We start from the raw sequence: 26,824 nt of genomic DNA, 5'->3' as shown, positions 1-26,824 counted from the left end.
GCAAGACCCTGCATTGGTCCTAGCACTATGAGCCATTGTTTCCTGAGGAATTAATGGACATTCTCACATTCTACCTGTGTTAATTGAGCTATTTTCACACATGCTAATGTGTCAGTTACCCAGAGCCTAGTTCTCACTTACATACTCTGTGCTAGATATGCATATAAAATGGGAGAAATGCTGGAACTTGCTGCCAAAATCCAATAGCCTACTATTCATCAAATGAGAACAGCTAGCCTTTGAAGAAATTATAGTTCCAGAAATAAATGTACAGGATTCATGCTTTGAGGAGTAAACTGGTGTGAGATCACCTAGACACTCCACTTTATAAATGATCTGATCCTGAATCAGTCATTTGGCTTACCCATAATTTAGTTCCTTACCATGCTTCAAATTGGGACAAAAATATTTTTCCATGCTCTAGAGTTATTTCACTCTAACATCATCACAGAGCAAGAGGCAGGAAAATAAATGTGAGTCTGGGCTCCTAGCCAAAGGTGTTTAGTTAATCAATTACCCAAAGTACTGGTTATAAGGAAATTCTACTTATGTTACACTAGATGCTCTCTTATCAAAGCAAATGGGAATAACAGTTATCAAATTAACCCAAAGAGGAAGTTAAAGTGGGAGATAGTTAAAAGAATATGTTCTAAGCATTTTAAATTAAAATATATGACTGTGCATTATTTCACCAATATTTTGAGGAGGAACCAAATAATTTTCATTTCTGTGTGGGCCTTTTCATTGAGTGTGGGTCTGTCTGTTTATCTTTCTTGCATAAATCACATCCATAATGCATTTTCTGTGAGTTCTAGTTGGAGTTTCTTCAACTAATAGAGACTTACATAGCAAACCGAGTGGGGTATCCTTAAAGATTTTTATGTATTCCTTTGTCTCACCCAAATCTAACTCTACAACACTTTTTTTTTTTTTTAGTAAGTTAACTTTAACATGTTTTCCCAAAGCATTCAATTTAGTTGTCACAGAAACATAGCTTTCTTTTTTGCACTCATATTTCATGGATGTAAAAAGTAATTAAGTTTATAAGCAATTTTATGTGGTTAAAATAACAAGTACCAATGGCATACATAGGCTTGGGAGCAAACACAACTAACTCTTGGTAAGCACGCAACTTATCTTGTGGGAGCAAAAATGTGTGGGTTCCCTATGGAATAGCCTACTAATCACTGGCACTCCATGTGCCATGGTCACCTGTCAGCATGTCTTACTAAAGGAACAGAAAGAACTAACTGATATAGCAATTTGATTGCATATTTCTACATACCCACTCCAACCACATGTACACATGACCTACTGGGAAGTCTTCTATTATGTAGGATTTGATTATCTGGCACTTTCACTGACCATAACTGCATAAAGAAAAAAAATATCCACTTGGTATTTATCTCAAAGACTCAACACATAGCTGGAAATATATATTTTTTAAAATTATAGATCATCCAAGCTATTATATTGCATTGTAGAGTAGCAAGTTTTAGTGTCTGAAGGATTGATAGCCATCCAAAACGTGCCTTGTACAAACTGTCTAAGATTTGTTCCAGAACAAAGAGGAAAAGAAATTAGAATACAACTAGAATTATATTCCCATCTTTTCCTCAGGACTACAGAATAAAGGACCTTTTCTATTTTTACTTGTTCTAATCAGTTGAAGACAACAAATTCATCACAATTTTCAAAGGCATCAGATTGTACTAGCTTGGCTTTCCATTGCAGTGTCTATGCAAGACATACTCTGGATGTTTCATGAAAACAAAAAGCTCACTCAAACAATATCTCCCAGGTGGTCTCCTTGTTCATTGAGGCCATTGGAAATCCAGGGCATAGCTTTTTCACTAATATTTAACTCAAAATCAGATGAATCAAATGGACGGAGATGGAGAAATGAATCCATTAATAGACATTTATTGAGGGCCTGCCATATGGAAGGAATAGTGTCCGGGATATGGGAGTGTGAGCTAATGTCACACATTTCCTGAAAATCCTAGAGGAATTTTAAAGTTTCCCATCTCACTGATAAGGTATGACCATATTTAAAATCTTTGTTTAAAAACTGTGAAAGTGAAAACTTGAGGCTATCTACAGGTTGCAAGAGAACTAACAGTTCCACAGTCTCTGAGGTTTGTGGGACTTTTTAATTTGTTTGGGGATGACGTGGCTACCAAAAGGATTCCCTATTTCATTCTCCATGTTTTTGTGATCAAGAAATATTTTATACATGTATTTTGCATAAGGACCTAATATAGGATGCAAGTTGATAGAAAATTCAACAAAAGAGGTACGAAATTATACTCTAACATAAAATTTCTAACATGACATGCTATTTATCTGTTTAATACTTCTTGCTGTGCACAACATAAAATCAGTTTGTCATAACCTTAAAGCATTTCTTTCTGGTTCTGAAAGCTCCAGAATAAATTGCCATTCTTTGACTTTCTCAAGCATAAAAATGAAAACTGAATTTTTTTCTTGGAAAAGATGAATTACCCTAGCTTGACAGAGGGTAATTAGCATACCCACTGCAAGTTAAGAGAATGGGTTGACAAGCACAAAGAAGATTCAGAAAACATGGACACATTTTGCACGTGGTTTAATATGTAAATGATTAAAAACATTACTATATATGTTAATTGCCACCAACTTCAACACAACCCTATTGGAAGACAATATTAAGTCATGGAAAACAGTTCATCTTTATTTGTCTATTCTATAAACAAGTTTAATTGGAATCTAAAAACAGCAAGGGACAAAAGCTCAGTTCATTAGGGACCAACTAACTGTAAAGGGCAGATAAAACCTTTTGTCTGATACAGATGTACCTCCTGAGCACCATCAGAGAGCACCAGGCAGCACACTAATCAGTAATAAGAGGTGTTCTCATTATTAGGCTTATAAAGCATAAACCAGGTCACCACAAGCTTTGAAGGTACTGATCATCAATTATTTCGCTAATTGTTTGTTCTGTTTGCATGTCTCAGGGTAAAAGGAAAAAGTCACTGAAGCAAAAAAGAGACACCAATAATTGCTACCTCAGTGACAGTTGGTTTTTAGTATCTCATTATTTATGATTTGTTTTGTTGTGCATATGTGACTTTAAGTCTACTGTATTAATGTATACCCAAGAAGCCTACTGGGTAACACTTGCAAAAGAATTATACAAATTAATCAGCAAACTCAGGCATAGAATCTGCCCTGCGAAGTCCTACAAGACTGTTAATAACTCTGTGTGTGTATGCGCGCGCGCGCGCATGTGTGTGTGTGTGTGAATCCAAGAACCCTCACTTATGGTGCACTGAATTTCCGCTGCTGGGGAAGTGTTATATAGCATGTTGCAACATAAAATGCCATTGACATTTTGTTTTCTAGAATCACAAGACATTCAGACTGTCCTAAAAAGTGGATTAAACCTCCTTAAAGAACAACAACAACAACTTTAGGATGATTATTAAGTTAAAGATGACATGAGACAAAGAAGCTGAAATATCTGGAATTCAGGAATAGGATTTAATTTTCTCAGTTCTAATTATGAAGATAAAAGATACCTTAGACCGAGAGCATCACTTGCTTAGAGTTTGGGGAGGCGGGGTCATCAGCTCAAAAAGCAGCTATTTCCAGCCATCTTTAAGCTGTAAGGCAAACTTCTTTTTTAGTCTTTCTTCTATTCATTAATGTTCCAATAACAGATTAAATATTACCAAGGCTATATTACTAATTATTAAGCTGAAACAGAACAAATTCTCTAACAAAGCTTTTTTTTCAATGTGTATACAGAGCTGCACATTCAGACTTTCTCAAGGTTGAGGAAACTAATGGAAGTTAGTTATGTATTTAGTATAAAATGCTTTTTGTTTATGTCAGACTTCCAAAAAATCAAGAAAAGAAAACCTTTCTTTGTGGAGGAGACCTTCCATTTCTTGCCCTCCCCGCTACACCTGACTTAACACTGCAAAGAGTACAAAACTGATAGGGTCTTGCTTTTGCAGAGCTCATTTCTTTATGACAGACAGTACTTAGATTCTTAGTAAAGAGCATTAATGGTCTCGGACCAGAAGAAATAAAAGTAAATAATCACTGTTGCATTAAATGATAGTCAATTCTAGTAAATGGACAAAGCCCATGCCCTCCTCAATAGAATCAACTTAATCTCAGCAAACTGTGCTGACAGGAATAAACTGATATGATAATATCTCTTGTTGAAAATAAAGTAAAGCCCAATTCACCTTCTAAATAGAAAAAAACGGAGGTTATTGAAAGATAAATAGTTTCCTTGCAAAATTAACATGGGGAAAAGAGTTCAGTATTTTGCAGAAGAATGGATTTCAGGTAACTGCACCTGTACTGTGGAAAATTACTCTTCAATTATACATAGTAATTAGAGTTGTTATTTAACTGTTCTGAGAAAACTGCAGTGTGCTTAAAGGTGCAGGCAACTCATGGAAAGATTCTGTCATTGGAGGTAGATAAGGGAAGAAGATTAGAGACAGAAAGCAGAATAAAAGAGAAACCTGCTAGAGAACAGGTCTTTATACAGGACTCAACTGAGACACAGAGAGAAACTATTCAAACATATTTGTTGATTACTTACAATGCTCCTAGCATGGTAATAAAATTACTTAGATTTATGTCATTAAAATCCCTTCATTAGGGCTTCCCTGGTGGCACAGTGGTTGAGAGTCCGCCTGCCGATGCAGGGGACATGGGTTCGTGCTCCGGTTTGGGAAGATCCCACATGTCACGGAGCGGCTGGGCCCGTGAGCCATGGCCACTGGGCCTGCGAGTCCGGAGCCTGTGCTCCACAATGGGAGAGGCCATATCAGTGAGAGGCCCGCGTACCACACACACACACAAAAATCCCTTCATTAAAAGTTAAAAACGCACTTTGCTAAGTGGTGATATATAGTTACTAATGGTCAATATATCACTTTAAGTTTAGGTTTTTGGACTCTGCCCAGGCTGATTTTAAAATTAGTTTTTATGAGACCAAAGTAAAGGACATAAGGCATGTTCTGGTCATAAGATAGGTAGAAGGAGCATTAACTTAGTAGTTTTTAGATATTGCTTACTGACAAACTCTTTATTCCTAACTCAAAGTTTCAAATGATTCAACTGATAATGAATAATAATGACTCAGGCAGAAATCCCTTCATTCCACTCCAGTTCTCTCACTTGTCTCCTAAGAGGTATGGATCAACACAATTTTGAAACATCTGATTTTTGGTACACATAGCAATTTTCCTTGATAGCATAGATGGTATTGAAACCATAATCATGACTAAAAGGAAATAACTTTAGTAAAACATGACTAAGGTCATCAGGTTACAATATCTATATTCCATGAAATCTGTGAGAGGGGAGCCTATGTCATATTTCTTCTGTATTTCTGTCATCATCATCTTCATCATCATCGTCTGCAATAATAATAAAATGGATTTATCAAGCAACTGGTAGATAACTGCTGTAACAGATATAGAACTAAGCACAGTGAAGTTTGGTTCGATATTTGCTAGTTTAAAAAGTAAAGTCATGAGGGCTTCCCTGGTGGCGGCACAGTGGTTGGGAGTCCGCCTGCCGATGCAGGGGACATGGGTTCGTGCCCTGGTCTGGGAAAGTCCCACATGCCACGGAGCGGCTGGGCCCATGAGCCATGGCCGCTGAGCCTGCGCATCCGGAGCCTGTGCTCCGCAACGGGAGAGGCCACAACAGTGAGAGTCCCGCATACCGCAAAAAAAAAAAAAAAAGTAAAGTCATGAAATCATAACTATTAATATCAATTGATAAAATCTAAGCTCCATGAACTCTAGCATTTCTCTTTCACTTATCCTGGTCTCAGATGAATTGTAAACTAAATATTTGTTTCTGGTAAGATCCTTTTACATTTCTCTCTCTCCTTCATAGTAGCAGTGACTGAGTGACACCAAGCACCACAAGCTTCCATGTGCAAGTAGTGGTTGTAGTTAATTGTTGATACTGATGTGAAACCCATACTGTATGCTTTACCTTATTGTAAGGCTCATAACTGAGTTGTCTGTGTTTTCTGCCTTCATTTTCTAGCCTTTCAGTGAGATAGGAAGCACAATTTTAAAACATTGCCTCCCTCAGGACTGATTGTGCCTTAGAACTCCCACTGAAGTCAATAGATGCTTTGTGTACACTCAGACTGAACTCATAATGAGCAGAGTTGATGAGAATCCAGTTTTCCAAGGATGACTAGTGCTGAGTCTTCAAGGTCATTCATCATTTTCATCTGAGAAGGGAGACCCTTTGATTGCTCTCTCTTCTCAAATAGGTACACAATTAAAGGAAGAATTATTCCTCCGAGTGGCAATCACTTTATTAACAAAGGGCACGTTGAGCCCCATCTCCTCTCATTGCCAGATGGTCTGTACGCTCAAGCAACTGAAGGCAGCCTCAATGAATATCTTACTTTTTGCCTCAGAACGGCTGCTATATTACTACTCTGCTGGCAAAAAGTGAAAGGAAATCCTCCTTGTAGGTTTACACTGCATTATTTAATTGTCTCTGTAAACTCTGAGTCAATAAAAACAAAAGTGGCAACTTTTAGGTTGTCCGTTCAATAATTAGGTTCAAGTTAACATTTTTAAATGCTAAAAATCCAAGATTATGAGCCCGTAATTAGAATGGTCTGCTATAGCCCAGATTGAGTAGCCATTACAATGAAGTAAAGAAAAAGCTTTCATCCCACAGAGCATGCTTCTTATTAACTTTCATTAAACATACTCCAATAACACAGTGCCTATAGCAATTTGTAAGATGTATTCAATAGTAGAATTCTTTGCTTCTGACAATGTCATTAAACTTAACACTAATGAAATTCTCATTGTGTAATGAATATAATTAAGATGTTCTTGATCACACTTGTGGACAAGGTCCTCCCCACTCAAAAGCATACCATTCTTTTTCTAGGCAGCAGTATATAAGGGACAAGGAAAGTATCTTAAGAGGAAGAAGGTATTGAAGAAAATCAACAAAAGGTACTGTCTGTGCTAATGATGACAGGATAGGCTATGATGCAGTAACCAACAACCCCCAAATCTCAGAGAGATAATACAGTGAAAGTTTACATTTACACTTTATATGTGGTTGTATTGCTCTCCTGTATGGTTGTTCTCCAAATGCTGAGTCAGTAATCTGAGCAGCCTCCTTTTGCAGCTATGCCGTTTGAAACATCTGTCTTTCAAGGTCACCATAGGCAGGAGAGAGAGAGGTGGAAGAGGCACAGCAGCTCTAAAATGACCGGCAATGGCATGTATACCTTCCATTGTGTAGCCATCGGCTACAACTAGTCACATGACACCAAATTCACAGAAAAGGAGAACGGAAAATGTAGGGGGCATACGGTTATTTGATGAGAGCTAACTAATGCTATGGCATTTTCCAAATAACAAAGAGAAACAGATGAGCTAAAATTAGGATAAACACACACTGGCACAAATGCCAACATGTGTCCTGCTGCACCATGCTGAGTTGGGGTTTGCCATGGTGGAAAATAAAAACATAAAGCAAACAATCAACAAAAACCCCAGACATGGTCCCTCTCCTCAAGGAGTTTATTAGCCTAGTGGTTTGGAAAAGCTTTTAGCTTCACCAAGTCTCACTCTTCCTATCTACAGTGCAGGATAATAATAATACCTCCTGGTAGCATTATTTTGAGGAACATAAAAAGACATGACAAGAATTAAATGAGATAATATATGTTAAACACATAAAAGAATACCTCCCGCATTTCAGGTGATTAATAAATGTTATTTCTCTCTCCCAGAGAACTATATAAATATTATTTACAGCTAAATACTACTTTCCCTGGGAGAATGTGCAGGGCAGTCATTAAGAGAATGGGCTTTGGAGTCCAATGGTTTTGATTCAATGTGAGCTGAGCCACTTAATCTCTGCACCTTTCTGTGTGATAAAAGAAACACACACACAGCACTTCTATCCACACTACACAGCAGCAACAACTTGGCTTATTTCTGCCCTAAGTTTTGTCACTGGTATAAATCAGACATTGGAGGAAATCTATTCATACCTAGAAGTGCAGTTCAGAGAATCACCAGCAAGTCAACTCTGTAGCCAGTCCCACTGTATCTTTGTACCCCAGTTCTGTAAATGACCATGGTGCCTCCAATCCTGCCAGCCTTGACACAGATAACGTTTGTTCTTCTTTAAGCCGAAGACCCAGTCACATAGGTAATGTCTACCCTGTCATCTTCAACTCCCAGATGGTGGTTTCTAGTATTAGCCTTATGCCTTTAGCATGCCCAGCTGCTCCTATGGGCCCCAAAACATGATAGTGAGTTGCCAGAGACAGAGAGGAGTGAGCTAGGATACTACCTAATTCTATCTGAAGGAAAGAGAAGATTCTGGGGCAAAAGTCTTGGCCTTGGCATAGATGAATTTAAGATGCAGATTATATATATATAAAGAGATACGATAAACTATAAAAGGCAAAGAATGTAGCAGCGAGCTTTGATTTTTAACTTGTACTGAAGGAAGCAAAAAGTAATGACATAGATTCAATAATCATGTTTGTACTTTGTTGTAGTTCTCCATACACCCCATTTTTGTTGTTGTTGTTGCGGTACGCGGGCCTCTCACTGTTGTGGCCTCTCCTGTTGTGGAGCACAGGCTCCGGACGCGCAGGCTCAGTGGCCATGGCTCACGGGCCCAGCCGCTCCACAGCATGTGGGATCTTCCCAGACCGGAGCACGAGCCCGTGTCCCCTGCATCGGCAGGCGGACTCTCAACCACTGCGCCACCAGGGAAGCCCGTACACCACATTTTTAGAAGACAGAAAAAATGAAACTATGTTCTAACTGGGTGCTATTCTGTTTGTAAAGATAATTAGTAGGATACTTAGTAGCTTATTTTGTATAGTCTCCTTGAAGTACTCCCTTTTTGCTATTACTTAAATTTTTGTGACTCTGCTCCCCAGCTGGATTATAAATTTACTGAGATATGGAAAGTTTCCTCATGCATCTCATATTAGTGTTAAAGAGAATGGACTTTGTCAACTGAGAGATCTGAGTTTGAATCCTAACTCCCCACAACACATGTAACCCTAAGTAAATTGGTTAACCGCTCTGATTCTTTGTTTCCTCATCTGTGCAAAGGAGAATAATATTTATATACTGATTGAATACTATCCCCCAAAGATTCATTTCCTTCCCCAAACCTCAGAATGTGACCTTATTTGGAAATAGGGCTGTTGAAGATGTAATTATTACAGATGAGGTCATACTGAAGTAGGGTGGACCTTTAATCCAAAATGCTTGGTACCCTAATAAGAAAAGAAGAACACCATGTGAAGACACAGACACAGAGGGAGGAAGGCCACGTGGTGACAGAGGCAGAGGTTGGAATTAAGAAGGTGAAAGCCAAAGAATGTCAGGATTGCTGCAACCATCAGAGGCTAAGAGAGGCATGGAATAGATTCTCCCTCCAAGCCCGCAAGAAGAAACCAACCCTGCCGACACCTTGATTTTGTACTTCTGGCCTGAAAGATGAGAATAAAATCCTGTTGTTTTAAGCCAGTCAGTCTGTGGTTTCCTAGCAGACCTAGGAAACTAACAGAAATTACTTCATAGAATACTTATACATTTTAGTTGAAATAATTTAAATAAAGTACTTACCATGATGCCTAACACAGAATAATCACACAGTAAATGTTAGCCCTCAAATATTTCCTGATTGAAAGAATGAGAGTCCATACAGAATATACCAGCTCCCTATCTTTCTCTACATTCAGATATTTTGCTAGATAGAGAAGAGGACACTTGGGATTCTCCGTTTCTAATCTTCAAAATGAAGTATGTAATTATTAAAGCACATTAAAAGTTGTTGGGTTGGAGTTTCTGGGTGTTCTATAATGACTAGTTTAAAGAATGAGGCTGAAATGAACTGACAGAGATAAAGGAATTAAAGTAAGAAAAAGCCATTGATCAAGAGGGTTGCAAAGCTTTCAAAACAGAACATACAAAATCTTGAGGTAGGAAGTGTATCACCATGAATCAACTGTAGGGAAAGCAAAAAAGTGAAACCAAACTGGAACCGTTAAATGAGAGAAACAAACAAAGGACGGCTCGCCACAGCAAGCTGACTAGAAACAAGAGTATAGACTTCAGTGAATAATGACTTTATTGATGTACAGATTTTATTTATCCTGAGGCCACTTTTTAAAATGCAGTACTTATTCATTTTTTCTTTGAAATCGTATTTTTAGGAATAGGAATTTTTGAAAATACAGAGGAGCACAAAGGTTAAAAAGCATCCAAAATACTCTGAGATAGAAGCTATTTACAGTGCAGGAATTAAGTTCCCTAAACACAGGAGCCACGTCTGTCTTATTCACTGAGTCTCCTGTGCTTGGCAGACGGTTTGCAGATAGAAGCCAGGCAACAAACATTTGTTAATTGACAAAAGGAACAGGGTTAGGTATATTTTCTTCCTTAGGTTTCCCAGATTTAAAAATGGGATTATGGGGCTTCCCTGGTGGCGCAGTGGTTGAGAGTCTGCCTGCCGATGCAGGGGACACAGGTTCGTGCCCCGGTCTGGGAAGATCCCACATGCCACGGAGCGGCTAGGCCCATGAGCCATGGCTGCTGAGCCTGCGCGTCCAGAGCCTGTGCTCCACAACGGGAGAGTCCACAACAGTGAGAGGCCCGCGTACCACAAAAACAAAAACAAAAACAAATGGGATTATGCTGTATCTGCTGATCCCAAGTTCCAGCTCCAGAGTTTCACCCTTTCCTTGTTTTCAGATTTAATTAGTATAGGCACTACATATACTGGGAAAGTTATTAGCTTGATGGACACTCAAACACTAGTTCATCAAGTTTTATGGTATATTAAACTAATTTATCTAAAGCCAAATTCCTCTAATTGCAAACTATCTTGTAAATCTGCCATATTTTCTTACCTACTCTTGATGCTACCTATGATTTATTCCATATAATAATTGCCTAAAGCACTTGGCAAACTGTGGCATATTACATGTTTATCTCTTCCAATTTAGGTTGAAATTTACACTTGAAGGTAAGTTTCCTTAACCAAACACAAGAAAAAAAGAAAAAAAAATCTCATTTCCTCAGAAAAATTCAGGTATTCTCACAGTAATACAAACCTACAATGGAAATCACTGATGGGAAGCCACAGATTATTGGTATGTAAACAAAAGCCTCAGGTTGGTTCTTCTAACTTATACCTAATAAATGAATCCTCAGAGGAGAAAAAAGAAAAACTCTGAAAAATATATGAGGGCAATGATCTTCATGAAATGTTCCAGGTGTTTCTCATGAGAATAAACATAAGAAAGCAAATCAGAAAATAAATCCCCTTGAGAGAGAAGCTGTATGCCCCAAATACTGACAAAGAAAGTATGAAACTGAATTAAAAGATAAGTTCCAACATAATTCAGTTTATTTTGTTTTCTAAATTTTACCACCTTTAAGCAATGTACTTTTATCTAAGGCTCAAAGCAGAACTGTGAAACTTATCGAAAAAGACTTCTTGAAGATATTTCTAACATGAGCAAAGTCAGAGAACGTCTCAGAAAAGGACACCCTTTCAAGATGAAGCAACTGCAGAGAACTGGGTTATGTACTTGAACTAAATGAAACCAAAGGCTTGAATTTCTCCCATTATCCTTTATAAAAAGATAAGTTCATTTTACATTACTCTAGACAAGTGGGATGTGATAGTCAGTTAATAATGTGGTGCTACACTGTCCTTGCTTTGCTACAAACTGCCTCTGTCATTTATGAATGTTTATCAATGCTATTAAAAGACTTAATCATATAACATAATGCAAAATATCCAAAATCAATATGGGACTAGGTGCAGTCCCTGACATTTTAAAACGTTTTTATGAGGCACATAGTCAATAGTATCACCTCAATTATTCTGGTAAAGTGACTAAATAATAGGAAAACTAAGCTCAAAGTAGTCACTGCTATCACTATTACATTTTAGCTTTAACTAAAACAAATTACTTAATTCATGATTATTACATTAAAAAAGAAATATTAAATTAAAGTAAAATTGATAAAATTCCATCACCTAGACATAGGCACTGTTATATTTTCACATTCTTCCCATACACACATATATGTGTGGTTTTTTGTCAGTCAAAAAACGAGATTACATATTATCCTGTAATTCTATATGTATGTATGTACATGTATATATACAGACATAAATGTATATGGAGAGAGAGAGAAAAGGAGGGAGAGAACACACGCAAGACAGCATCATTCTATGGCAAAATTACAAATCTACAACATCATTTTAATGATAGTGTGATATTCTAAAAAATGGCTACAGTATAGTTTATCTAATCTCTCCCATGTTGCTCGATATTCAAAGCATTTCCATTATCTTGCTATTACAAACAACGCTGTGGTAAAAATATCATTATACATACACCTTTGTGCATACATCCAATTTTTTTCCTTAAGTTAACATCTTAGAAGTAGAACAGTTGTGTCAAATGGATTATCTTAGGGTTCTTGATACTACTGCCAAATTGCACCCCAGTCACATGGTATCAATTCATACACCTACCAGAAATGTAAGAGTATATTTATTTTTTCAATCAGTTCACATTCCTCTTTTTAAATTTTTGTCAATCTGATAACTACAGAATAGCGTCTCACTTTTAATAGGTGACAAATTCAAGATGCATATATATTTTTGAATAAAAACTAAATCAACCACTAAAAGAACAAAATAAGCCAATAAATGAAATCACAAAACATAATTAATCTAAAAGAAGACAGAAAAAGAGGAAAAAGCTAACAAAGGACAGGACAGAAAACAAATAGCAAGATGAGACTTAAGCCTAAAAACATCAATAGTAATATTAAATGTAAATGGTTCACATGCTCCAATTAAAAGACAAAGTTTGTCAAATTGGATTTTAAAAAATCCAACCATATGCTGCTAACAAGAATCACACTTTAATATAAAAACACAAAGGGTTAAAATGAAAAGGATGGAAAATGATATACCATACTAACACCAGTCAAAAAAAGCTGAAGAGGGCCTCCCTGGTGGCGCAAGTGGTTGAGAGTCCGCCTGCCGATGCAGGGGATACGGGTTCGTGCCCCGGTCTGGGAGGATCCCATATGCCGCGGAGCGGCTGGGCCCGTGAGCCATGGCCGCTGAGCCTGCGCGTCCGGAGCCTGCGCGTCCGGAGCCTGTGCTCCGCAACAGGGGAGGCCACAACAGTGAGAGGCCCGCATACCGCAAAAAAAAAAAAAAAAAAAAAAAGCTGAAGTGACATTATTAATATAAGACAAAATATATATCAGAGGGCTTCCCTGGTGGCACAGTGGTTAAGAATCCACCTGCCAAAGCAGGGGACACGGGTTCGAGCCCTGGTCCGGGAAGATCCCACATGTCACGGATCAACTAAGCCCATGCACCACAACTACTGAGCCTGTGCTCTAGAGCCCACAAGCCACAACCACTGAGCCCATGTGCCACAACTACTGAAGCCCACGTGCCTAGAGCCCGTGCTCCGCAACAAGAGAAGCCACCACAGTGAAAAGCCCACGCACCGCAATGAAGAGTAGCCCCTGCTCACCACAACTAGAGAAAGCCTGCATGCAGCAATGAAGAACCAATGCAGCCAAAAATAAATAAATTTTAAAAAATAAAATAAAAGATATCAGAGCATGGCATATTGTCAAGATAAAGAAGATAGAGTCATTTCATAATGATAAAGGGATCAATTCAGAAGGAAAACATAAAAGTCCTAAAGGTTTATGCACCTAATAACAGGGCTTCAAAATATATGAAACAAAAAATGACAGAATTTAAAGGGTAAAAAAAGACCAATGTACATAATGATCAAAGATTCCAATACCCATCTCTCAGTAATTGATAGAACAAGTAGACAGAAAGTATTTAAGGTTTAGAAGACTCATGATAATCTCAGTTATCTTGACCTAAGATATCTGACATTTATAGAACATTCCATACAATAACAGAAGAAGACACATTCTTTTTCTTTTTATGGAAGATTTACAAAGGCAGACTACAATCTGGGCCACTAGAAAATTTAATAAATTTTAAAGGATTCAAACCATATAAAGTATGTTCTCGGATCACACTAAATGAACTTAGACATCTTTAACAGAAAAATCTCTAGAAAATCCCCAAATACATGTGAGTTAAACAACAAACTTCTAAATACACTATGTGTCAAAATAGTATCATAAGGGAAATTAACAGTTTTGAAGTGAATGAAAATGAAAATATATCAAAATTTGTGGGATTCAGCTAATGCTATGCTTAGAGGAAATTTTGTAGCACTAAACTCCTGAATTAGAAAAAAAAAAAGAAGGGAGTCTTAAATAAATGTCTAGAATATCTACACTAAAAACTGAGGAAAAGAAAGAGCAAATGAAACCAAAATAAACAGAAGAAGGGAAATAATAAAGATCAGACCAGAAAAAAGTAAACTAGAAAATAGAAAATCAATAAAGAAATTAATGCTGTTTCTTTGAAAAGATTAATAAAATTGATAATCCTCTAACCAGAAATCAAGAAAAAAAGACCCATATTACCAATATCAAGAATGAGAGAGGTGACATTAGTACACATTCTATGAGATTAAAATGCTAAGAAATGCAACAATTTAGATGAAAAGGACAATTTCTTGAAAGATATAAACTATCAAAGCCCAATCAAGAAATGAACTAAAGACTTCTCTACCTATTACTTAAGTTAATTTGCAATTTAAAACCTTCTCACAAAGAAAAGTCCAGATCTAGATAGCCTCACTAATGAATGCCACTAAACATTTAAGTAAATACTAATACAAATTCTACATGAACTCTTACAGAAAAATTTAAAGAGGGAACACTTCCCAACTCAGTTTATGAAGGCAGCATCACCCTGATTCCAAAACCAGATGAAGACATTATAAGAAAAGAAAATTACAGACTAATATCCCTCACGATCATAGATGTAAAAGGCCTTAAGGTATTAGCAAAGCAAATGCAAAAATATAAGCACGAATAATATATCATGACTAAGTATGATTTTTTTTCAGAAATTCAAGTTGGTTTGACTTGAATTTGATTTAAATTCAAATTGGTTTAACATTCAAAATCAATCAATGCAATTAATCAAATTAGCAGATTAAAAAAGAAACACCAAATGACCATATCAATAGAAGCAGAAAAAGCATTTGACAAAATCCAACATCCACTCATGATGAAACTCTCCGCAAACTAGGAATAGAAGGAAATTTCCTCTGCCTGATAAAGGACATATACATTAAAAGCTACAACTAACATCATATATTACAGTGAAACACTGCCTGCTTTCTCCCTAAGATCAGGAATGAGACAGAACGTCTTCTCCAATGATCCTGGAGGTCCTAAGCAGTGCAATGAAGTATGAAAATAAATAGATAAATAAATAAACAAATAAATAAGACATGCAGATATTTATTTGCAGATGACATGATTGTCTACCCAGAAAATCCTAGGAAATCTTCAAAAGAGGCAACTAATAAGTGAGTTCAGAAGGATTCTCAGGATGGAAGGTCAAAAAACAAAAATTAATTGTATTGCTATATACCAGCAACAAACAATTGGAAATTAAAATTAAATCAATCCACAAAATACCCTTTAAAATGCCACCAAAAAATATAAAACAGAGATATGTTTTGACTAAATATGTACAAGACTTATACACTGAAAAGTAGAAAACATTGATGAGAGAAATTAAAGAAGATCTAAATAAATATAGGGAGGGATATTCCATGTCCTTGGCTCAGAAGACTTATTATTGCTAAGGTGTCAGTTCTTCCCAAATTGATCTGCAGGTTTAATGCAATCCTAATAAAACCCCCTACAGGCATTTGGGTAAAAATTATCAAACTGATTCTAAGATATATGTGAAAATACAAAGGACTTAGAGTACCCAAAAGAATTCTGATAAAGAAAACACAGCTGTAGAACTTAAATAAAATAAAACCACAGTGAAATACTACTACATATTATAATAGACAAAATTAAAAATAATAAAAACCAAAACCCAAAAATGATCATACTAAGTGTTAGCACGGGTGTGGAGCAAGTGGGACTCTCAGAGACTGCTGAAAACAGTTTCACTTTGGAAAACAGCCTGGCAGTGCCTTAAAAAGTTAAACATACACCTACAGTATGACCTATCCATTCCACTCCAACGTATTTACCCAAGAAATGAAAACACATGTCCATATAAAACCTTGTACACTAATACTCAGAGCAGCTTTATACAGCTCACCCTCAAAGAAAAAAAAACTCTCAAATGTCTATTATCAAATGGTAAACAAACTGTGGTATAGCCATACAATGGAATACTACCCAGCAATAAAAAAATAAACTATTAATACACAAAACATAGATGAATCTTAAAATAATTATGCTGAGTGATATAAGTGAGACAATAAGTGAGTACATACTCTTTGATTATCTTTCTATAAAATTCCATAAAATGTTACCTAATTTATAGTGACAGAAAGAGGATCACTAATTGGGAAGACAGGAGAGGAGGAGAGATGGATCAATTACAAAGGGGCACAAAGAAACTCTTGGGGGCAATGAATATGTTCATTATTCTGATATGACAAGGTCTTTAAAGATATGACAGGTATGTTAAAATGCATCAAATTGTATACTTTAAATATGTACAGCTTACTATGCATCAATATGTCTTAATGAAGCTGCAAAACTAAGTATGAAAGTATTCATTTCTACACATATAAACTCATATTCATCTTCTAGAGATTTTGCCAGTCTTCTGAGTACAAAATGGTACCTCACTTTGAAAAAGTCTTTTATAACAACTGCAGATACGTGTTTTTTATCCATTTAAGAATTTTTATTATCTCTCATATAAATTAACTATTCTATGGTCACTGACAAGCATTTAAAAGTTACCTCCTTGAGATAATTTTTTAAATCCTAGGTACATGAAGATTCATAATTTTTTTCATCTTTAATGAACTTGTGACAGTCTCTTATCCTACAAGTTTAGTCAATTTTTTCAGACCCCATAACTGTGCTTACCATGTTCTGTGTGTGTGTGTGTGTGTGTGTGTGTGCCATTTCCTCAAGAGGTCATACTTAAGATGATTACATAGTGGCCTCTCAGACTCTTAGAAGACCCATGCAGAGAAAAATAATTTTGTCTTACGAAATAATTGAGAATGTCCAAGGGGATTTGGTCCAAGAGGCTCACATATCAAGTTTAATTTCAGTAAGTAACTGCCTTCAAAATTTATAACCAAGTTTGTGTTTAATACGTATCATGATTAAAAGGAAAAATTCTCTCTCCTGTGAAATTTTTCTGCCAGACCTGTTCAATGATTAATTGGAGCAACAGAATCTTGATATTATGTTTTCTGGATAACAATGCAAATAAATAGAGAAATATGCACTAAGTAAGAGAAGCCTAATGGACAAACAGATATAGCTGATAAACAGTCGAAAGTTAGCTGCTGCATACTTTTAAAAAAAAAAAAGAATAGTGTTAAGTTTAACACTTCTAAGTAAAATGTCAGAAAAGACTAACAAAAGTGAAGGAAAAATTGCTGGAGGTTAGCGTAGTAGAAAATTTGCTTAGACATTTTCACCATTACTGTTATGAGTTGAAGATAAGTCTCCCAGGTGTGAACCCCATTTCTCCTTACATAGAGGCCACCACTTACAGGCCACCAACTAATGTGTCTTTCTCAAGGCACTCCCTATGCCCATATGCAGTTTGTTAAAGAACCTATATTAAAGAAGAACAGTTAATAATTCTTAAATGAACATCATTGTCATAAAAGTACACTTCAACTTTTTGAGATCAGCTGGTTTTTCTAGCAAGTTACATCTATCATAATTATTATTAATGAGAATAATGGCTACCTTTTATTGAATATCTACTATATACTAGGCACTATGCTAGCCACTCAATCCTCCCTCATTTCTCACAGTGGCTAGTATTGTCTGCATTTTATAGCTGAAGAAAGTGAGGGTTTCCCTGCTCAGAGCATCATCTTTCCATTGCTTGGGGCTTAGAGCACTGCTTGCAGTGCCATGTTTCTGCTAAGAAACTGGTCCGGATATCTCTTAATCTCAATGCATTATTGCTTTCTTTTTCCTGGGAGATAGTGGTGACAGAAGGTTGCCTCTGTAAATAAGGAAATAAGTAGGTGACATTAGGCCACCAAAACAAGCACATTTCATTAAAAGGAGCACTTGACAGTTTCTTATCAACAGAAAATATTAATATCCTTATGACTTTTTGACTACACTTATACCATTTTATGTCTTATAAACTTTTCCAGAATGAACTTGCCCTGAATTGGTTATCAATTAATACTTATTAAAAAGACCATAGTCTCTGCTCTCTGGCAGAGTATGGTGTGAGGATGGGTTTTTTTCATTGCTGATTCACTAATAGAAATTAATGCAAGCAGCCAAGTAGAAAACACATCAAGGCATACCTATAAGAGCAGACAAGTAGTAAGAACAAAACTGACTGTGTGGGTTTGTGTGTTAGTAAGAAAGTCCCACTTACTCACATTGGAGAAGCAGAGACCTAGCCGTCATCATTCTGAGTTCCTTACTCCTAATTTTGCCCAATCTTGACAATAAACATTTATTACACCCTTAGTACTTTCTAGTTCCATGTGCTTTCTTTTAAATGGTACCAATATCAAAGAAGTTCATAATCTCTCTGCTTACACCCTTCTAACTCCAATAAAAATCTAAGCCAGGGCAAAATTTATCAACTCTGTTCATCACCAAGAGATGGTGTGGGCTACCATTTGTATAGAGCTGTTTTGGACTTACGAACAAAAGGAGTCATGAACAACTTCTTGGAACTGTATCCTTTAGCAAGATTTTTGTTGCAAGTAACTGAAAAATCCACCTTTAAAAAATATTCAGATAGCCCAAGAGATATTCATTCCTTCCAATTGCTTTCTCTGGTTAATTAAATGCTTCAATAGATTAGGGCTCCTTTCTTCCTTCATTCTGTTCTTCTTTTCTTTTTTTTCTGGAATACCCATCAGACTGATGCCAAAAGGAAACACCCTTCTGTCTTCAATGGGATCGCTGTACAAGACAGTCACTTCTGGCTGCCACGGTGATCAGAGTGTGGTTAGCAAGTGGTGTGGCAATGTTTAAGTTTGACCAGAGACATTAACAAGTTATTGGTACCAAGATTAGAATAAAAAAGAAATTAGTCTGATTGCAAGAAGAGAAATTAAGAAAAAAATATAATGGAAAAAATCTAACAGTAATATTTTTTACCTATAGAAAAATATTTTTTAAAAAGTGGAAGAACCATCTTTCCTTGAAAGCTAATCATCACAGGGATCTAAAGCCATGCCTCTGACATAATTCCAAAACCAAGGGCAGCTTCAAACCAATCTTTTTTTTTTTTTTTAACAGAATATTTTCCAAGTGAGATCCTTCTAAATCTACAGGTATAGCTTTCTGGCTTCAGTCCTCTCCAGAAACGGAGAATCCACCTTTTAAAGACAGGTCACCATACTCTGCAGTTACTTGTGATTATTCCAGCTGTCTGGCTCTTAAAAATGTGACTAACAAACAATCTCACCTTACAGCAGACATAATGGAAAAGCTGTGGAGATGCTTTGTTGTACCTGCCACATTGTTAAACAGGCATGTGAAAGAAACTGTAGGATATGAAAGAAATACTGGGTGAGAAACAGGCAAAAAAGAAAACCTGAAGCCACCTATCACTTGCGCCACTCGCCACCAAAGCTGCTGGAGCTGAGAGCATTATTGTTTAAGCTCTCTGAAGGGTACGTGGGAGCAGAAAGCACAACATCCCCAAGTTGTTACTTTGTCACAACTTTACAGAATATATAAGCACTTCAGTAAATACACAGATTTTTTTGCAAACTGTAAATCATCTGTGAGCCACCACTGTTTGACTAATTACAGCAAGAAGCTGTGCTCATTAGCTGTTCTCATCTGGCTCACTGCACGACCTAAATAGTCCGTAAATGAGCCGGCAATTATTGCTGTATTACCACTACCAGCTATGCTCACATCAAAATATCTCTACCAAATGTTATGCCTGTTGGTATTATCAGGTTAGAAATTTCATAAACATATTGAAGCAGTTAATTGGGAGATTATTAAAAAAAATGTGAAAATAGAATAATCAGTGAAAGGGTTTTCATCAAATGCCAGATAGGCGGCTCCACCTATAGACAAGAACCTTGGAATGCAAGCATCTGGCAGGATACCATCGCCTGCTTCTAAACAACACTGGAACATGAAGACAGCAACAGAAATTTACTCATATTAAAAGGAAGGAAAGTGAACCATGCATATTCTTATGGCACCTAAAAACGGTCTCTTGACTTGGTCAAAATATAACCAGAGTGTTTGTTCACAGGCCGAGGGCCTGAAAGAACTTCAGTCAAACAGAAAAGCAAACTTGTAATGTCAGCAAGATTTCATTTTTTTCCAGCTCCATCATATGGCACATATAGAAGAACTAGGATTTTTTTTTAAGTTTGGGTCAATTTATTTTTAAACAAAACTTTTACATACATGGTAATGGTAAAAAGGAGCAATAAAATTACAACTTCAAAGAACAATTTTCTGACACCCTCAAACATTTTAAAAGAATCTACTTATAATATCAAATGATTAACTATATTCTTATTTATTCATTAAAAAAGTGTTCTTTGAGCTTCATTCTAGTTATTGTGGATATTTGAAAGTAATACATTATTAAAACATGCCATGATTCATATGTTATACTCACCCAATCTCAATTGACCCAATTTAATGAGATCCTATTGTGATCATTTTCATTACAAAAAGGGGGGCCCTTGATAGTGTGGGCACTTTATTTTTCTTGTTTTTGATGGTCACTACATCAGATTCATCATTGACTATGATCATGAAAAATATAGAAGGAATAAAGAAAATGCTAAAAGCTAATTGGTGTTCTGATTATATTGGCTTCCTCCTACCTACCATCAAAGGGGAGATAAATACTGTTATAAATAAATACTTCATTTGATTCTTGATTCTTGTAGTAGTTGCATGCATACAAGGTAGAAGCTATCTCTAAGGGACTGAATATTGTTATTTACCTGGACAAGGTTGGGGTCACAATGTGGCCTATCTCACACAGACTATATGGTAGACTTTTGACAGGATGCATAACAGAATTGATCATTAATGACGTGCTCCAAATAGATGTTTTCATGATGAAGAAACTGACTACAGCAATGACAATGATATCGAGAGGTAGCTCTTCCTATCTGCCAACTAACTGACCTCAATGGGCAAGAAAATATGCATCATATTTGTTCAACTCTTTCCAGCTGCTAAGCTTTACAAAGAATTCTTCAAATCTGGTCAATGATCACCTGTCTTTTTCATGAATTTCATAAAGTTTTCTAGATAGACAAATCAGTCCTCACACTACAGGTGTTAGGCTATAAAACACAACACTGTTCCCCCCTCCCCTGCTGGAACCTTGATCAATTTCAAATTAATTGCAAGAGTAGTTTTCCCCTTTTTGTTCTTTTTTAAGGTCCTTTTTAGAAAGAATCTGTCTATGGCCTCTGAGACTTGCCTTCCCACTCAAAGTGTCTGCAGATCAATAATATCAGTATCATCTGTGAGCTTGTTAGAAATGCAGTATCTTGGGGCCCAACCCTAACCTACAGAATCAACCTACTGTTAATCAGAATTAACATACCTGAGAAACACTGGTCTAGGGAAAGTCCTGTTATGAGTCATGGGCCTCTTCCCTGAAAGAAAGGAGAGTCAAACCAGTGCCTAGCTATGCAGAATCAAAGACTGAGCAAAATAAACACATGGTTCTGACTGTTTTGTTCACTATCAACATTAACAAAAAAGGTTTATCCAAAGGCTACTCCTTCATATTTAGAAAGGTATACTGGATCCTGTGGCAACTGGATCCTTCAGCTGTTTGTAATGTGATAATCATATGAAGAGATATTTCAGAGTGCTTGCTTTGTGCCCAGTGCTACACACAATAGAATGGATGACTCACAAAAAGCACATTCACCAAACACCTATCATCAAGAGCCTTAGTCGTCCATGGCTGTGGTTACACTATCGTTCAGATACATAACATTCCTAAAATCCGTTCAACTTTTCAATCACTTCTACATGTGTGGTATTACTTTAACATCACATATTTGAGTAGGTATCATTATCTTTTTTTTTTTTTAACTAACATATTGAGGAACTGAAACTTAAAGTTATTTAGTGACTTGGCCAAAGTCACCAGTTGGATAATGGTAAAGGTGAGCACTCCTTAAAAAACTATGCTTTGTGTACCTATGATACTCATAGAATTTATTCACTCAACTGTTAGAGAACATCTCTAAAGCAAATGTTGGCTTATATCCTGATGCCAGTGTATTAATGGGATCTACTGCACTGAACACCTCTGTGCATGTCACTCAGCAGTGGAAATATACAAAGAAGGATTCTCAGATTTTACTAGACAATATGGTATAATGAAGAAGCACTGGACGATGAGCCAGAATACCTCTGAAATAAACCCTATAGGGAGGTGTTTGCCAGCCCTCTAGGAAATGAAAACAATCCCAGAGTGAACAGATCAGATCCAAAGCATTTCCTCCACCTTCTAAACAGCAGAATCTCTGCCATGGAGGACATAACTGGGTGTCTGCTTATTATCCTAAGGGTTTAATTTGGCCTGGTTTTTAGCTTAAATGGGAGTACCTGTGGAGAGGGAGCCAGGAACAAAAGGCTCAAGCACAGTTTAGATTTGGGTGGTAGGATGGAGTTTTGTATTCCGACCCCCTTTATTTCTTCCTTAAGTGGTAAGAGGATCATTTGGAGTTGGAAGGGTCTCGTAAATTGTAACCATTTTCTCCTGTCCTGAATTCTGAACCACTTCAGAGACAGATGAGGAGTAGGACAGAGGTAACTATTAGCATTACAACGAAACCTCAGAGTAAGAAAGGTGGTGCAAAACACCGTTAGGCCTTTCTTGTGGGAGTCTACCGCTGTCAGACTGAGAGCACAAGGGAACGTACCTAAAGCAAGCCTCCCACAGACCTTCCAGAGGGTACCTTGCTCAGAAGAAAACGGCAGGAGGAAGGGGCAGAGCTGGGACTGCGCATTCCACTGTCAAATCACCAAGCTGAATTCAGAGCACCACCACCAGCAGGAAGTGAAGTGAGACAAGAGTGTTGCACTAATACACATCCCTCCACATTGAGGGAAATATAAGGAAGTAAGGACAAATGTTTCCGCATCAAATTTTGCTCCGCTTTTCAGTCTCTAAACCCATTGGGCTAACTGTTACACTAGTGATAAACCAGAAATGGAGCTATTTTCCAAGAGAGAAGATTTGTAGCATACTATCACCACAAGACCAACTCTCAATTTCAAGAGACCACACTCCAAGAGCCACCATTGCTCCATTTTGGGTTTTCTTAGGTCAGCATAGTTTTGCCTCCAAAATGCTCTGACATGGATCAGAACCATGCAGTGCATTAAAATTTCTAAGACCACTCTATTATCCGTAGCCTAACGCTCACTCACTATCCTAATTCCAATTTTTTTCCCAGCCACATTAACATAGCTATCAGAGGTTCTACAGTGAGATCAAAGATACTCCAGTAATAAAATGACAGCAATAAGAGTCCTCAAATTTTAACATTTCATTGTTAATTTCTCAAGAAATGAAGAAATTGAACACTCATGTACCTCACTTTCAAAGTATTCACAAATTAAATCCAATAAAATTGAAGCACAAATGAAAATTATCTTGCCACTGAAAGTTAAATTACAAATATTTCAAGTTAAATTGAGGTCAGCCTTCTTATTTTGCTCAGTTTCAGCTGGAGAGATTCTCTATGAGAAGCCTTGGTTGAGGCATAGCAGTTTCAATCCTATAATGAATGAAGTACAGCTGCTTCAGAGCTGAATCTGACTTTGTTTCAAAATCTCTGATGAGCCTCATTTTTCAAGATTCCAAAAGGTTACTAAGACATACAAGACTATAACAGCACTGGCTCCGTCTTCAATGAAATTCGGAATATGAAATAATCCTCGTTTCCTAAGCAGTTCTTCCAGGCAAAATTATGTCCACAGACAAAGGTCTTAAGTGTTTCCAAAGGCCATGGCAGAGACTCAGTGTATCTGAGGGAAGGCAGATAGATAATGAAAATCTTGGTTTCTACATAACTAGGACGCTAGCCATCTACGGCAAATTTAATTGTCCACAACTTTAAAAATTCAACATAATGGGAGAACTCTCCCACAGAGAGGTTCCTTCGAGCATGATGCATTTACCATATCTGGAGGACACGGTGGGGCTTGAGGGTGACACTTATGCATTCACTCTCATAGAAAGTTGCATAAGATTATCCTGCCCTCTTACAGAATTTGCAATAATGGTAGCCTTAGACCTCAGGTCTAATCTGAGATGCCTTTCTTCCTGAATCAGCACATTTGGTTCTTTTACTTCTTTTCTGCCTTTAGACTCTGTGTTTCTAATGTACTAGTGATGAACTGAGGGCAAGCTCCACTTTACAACACCCACAATGTCCTGCATACAGACTTTTCCATTCCGTGCCACACTGGCTTCTTCCACACCTCTTCTAACAGGAATTGCTTAGGTCAGTGTGTTTTTTTTTGTTTTTGTTTTTTGCGGTACGCGAGCCTCTCACTGCTGCGGCCTCTCCCGTTGCGGAGCACAGGCTCCGGACGTGCAGGCTCAGCGGCCATGGCTCACGGGCCCAGCTGCTCCGCGGCATGTGGGATCTTCCCGGACCAGGGCACGAACCCATGTCCCCTGCATCAGCAGGCGGACTCTCAACCACTGCGCCACCAGGGAAGCCCAGGTCAGTGGTTTTTAACCGGGAATGATTTTGTGCCCAGGGAACATGCAACAATGCTAAGTATCTGGAGACATTTTTGATTTTCACAACTAGGGAGGTGGGGAGGAAAGGGTATGCTAATGGCATCTAGGGCACAGAGGCCAGGGATGCTGCTAAACCACTTACAGTGCACAGGACAGTCCCCACAACAAAGAAATATTCCTCCTGGAATGTTAATACTGATGAGATTGAGAAACTTTGCATTAGGTTAGGAAATCTGTTTCAAAGAGAAATTTTGCCCCCATCCTCATATCAGTTTCAGTTGGAGAAACACTTCAAAAGATTCTTGAAATGCCGATGCTATTATGGTTTTAAAAGCTTGGACCCCTAATATTCTAGGGCCAACCAATATCCATGTCACAGCCTCCTCCTGATGCTATCTTTCCTAAACTTTTGAATGTTCCCGGCCTTCAATCATTTTTCTTTCTTCTTCATCTACAGTAGTTAGATATGCCTCTTATGTCTGATCTTACAATTCCCTTTGAGAAACAGTTATATTTCCAATAGTTTAAAATACTTTGATCCTTTCCTTCCTGAATCCATGAAGACTAGAACTGTTTGCAGGAACTGAGAGTCACATTTCTTTCCTTTTATTTTTTTTTCCTTGCTTTGTGGCCCCTACATATTTTTATTCTAATATGTTACTGAAATTTTTTTATTGAGGCATCCTCCATAATGAGAAACATGAAATGAGTAGGTTCTGAGTTTTTCAAAATTATCCACTGGCCACACCTCCACCCTTACTTTGTATTTCCAACAATAGTGCACATTTTTGTGGATTTACCCATTAAACTCTGTCTAGATTATTGTAGCGTTTAGTATGCTGGCTTACTCTTTCAGAGGTAGTAATAACCCAATTTCTCTCGTAACAGACTCTCTATGATATGGAGTCTAAATTTTAAATTTAGACTCCATGATATGATATGGAGTCTATGATATGGAGTCTAATGTATCTAAATTTCTTATAGTTTCCTGGAGTTTGGCTCTCTTTGATAGAGTCTGTTCCAGTCTGCTCTCTAAAGTCTTGCCCGCCTTCTTCTGTTAGGTATCTCCAGCCCCTGTCACCATTTCTGATTTAGCAACAACTAACAACTACTAAAATATATGTCCCCTTGTGATAATGCTCTCTCAAAGCAGTTAGACACAGTTGTGACCCTACAGTCTATACTGGCCTTCAATATCTCATTTTCTTCTTCACCTTTATCCAGCCAAGATTTTAATATTTGTCTTATATAAATGCCTCTCCTCATAGCTCATTATAATTCCACTATTCCTGTTCTGACAGTAAGACTGAAACACACTTTGGAAACCACTGCAGCTTCTCCTTTATGATCCCTAGAGGTCGTGTTTCATGCCAAGATTTTTAATTGCCTTTAGGTTTACGATAATTTCAATGAACGATTTGTTTGCTTCCTCCCAAGAAGACAGCTTTTTATTCTTTCTAAAAAAAACTCAAATTCTTCTTGTGGTTTATTTTTTGTTAATTTCTACCACACTTGTATGGACCAATCCACAATATGGCCTCTGAATTCTAATGCCACGGTCAGCCATTATATCTTTAACAATTCAAAAAAAAACTTGAGACTTTGTAGTGAGGTGTAGGTCTGGAAACTTTGGACAAGCCATGTGAATTTAAAGTCATCCCTTCTAGTTTCCGCCCTTTGCTCCAAATCCATCATTTAAAAGAATGGGACTCTGAGTAGCCGCTCTATGCTGCCAAGAAGCCTGGTATAAAGAAGTCAAACCTAGAATTCCACACACCAGCGCACTCTAGAATAAGTAACTTAGTTGCCGTTGACAGTCCTAGCCCCCAGATTTTGCAGAAAAACACAGTAAAATAACTAAGGATTATTCCACCTC

Source organism: Mesoplodon densirostris, chromosome 4 (genome assembly GCF_025265405.1).
Source record: "Mesoplodon densirostris isolate mMesDen1 chromosome 4, mMesDen1 primary haplotype, whole genome shotgun sequence".
Lineage (NCBI taxonomy): Eukaryota > Metazoa > Chordata > Mammalia > Artiodactyla > Ziphiidae > Mesoplodon > Mesoplodon densirostris.
Note: the sequence above shows the minus strand (reverse complement) of the source record.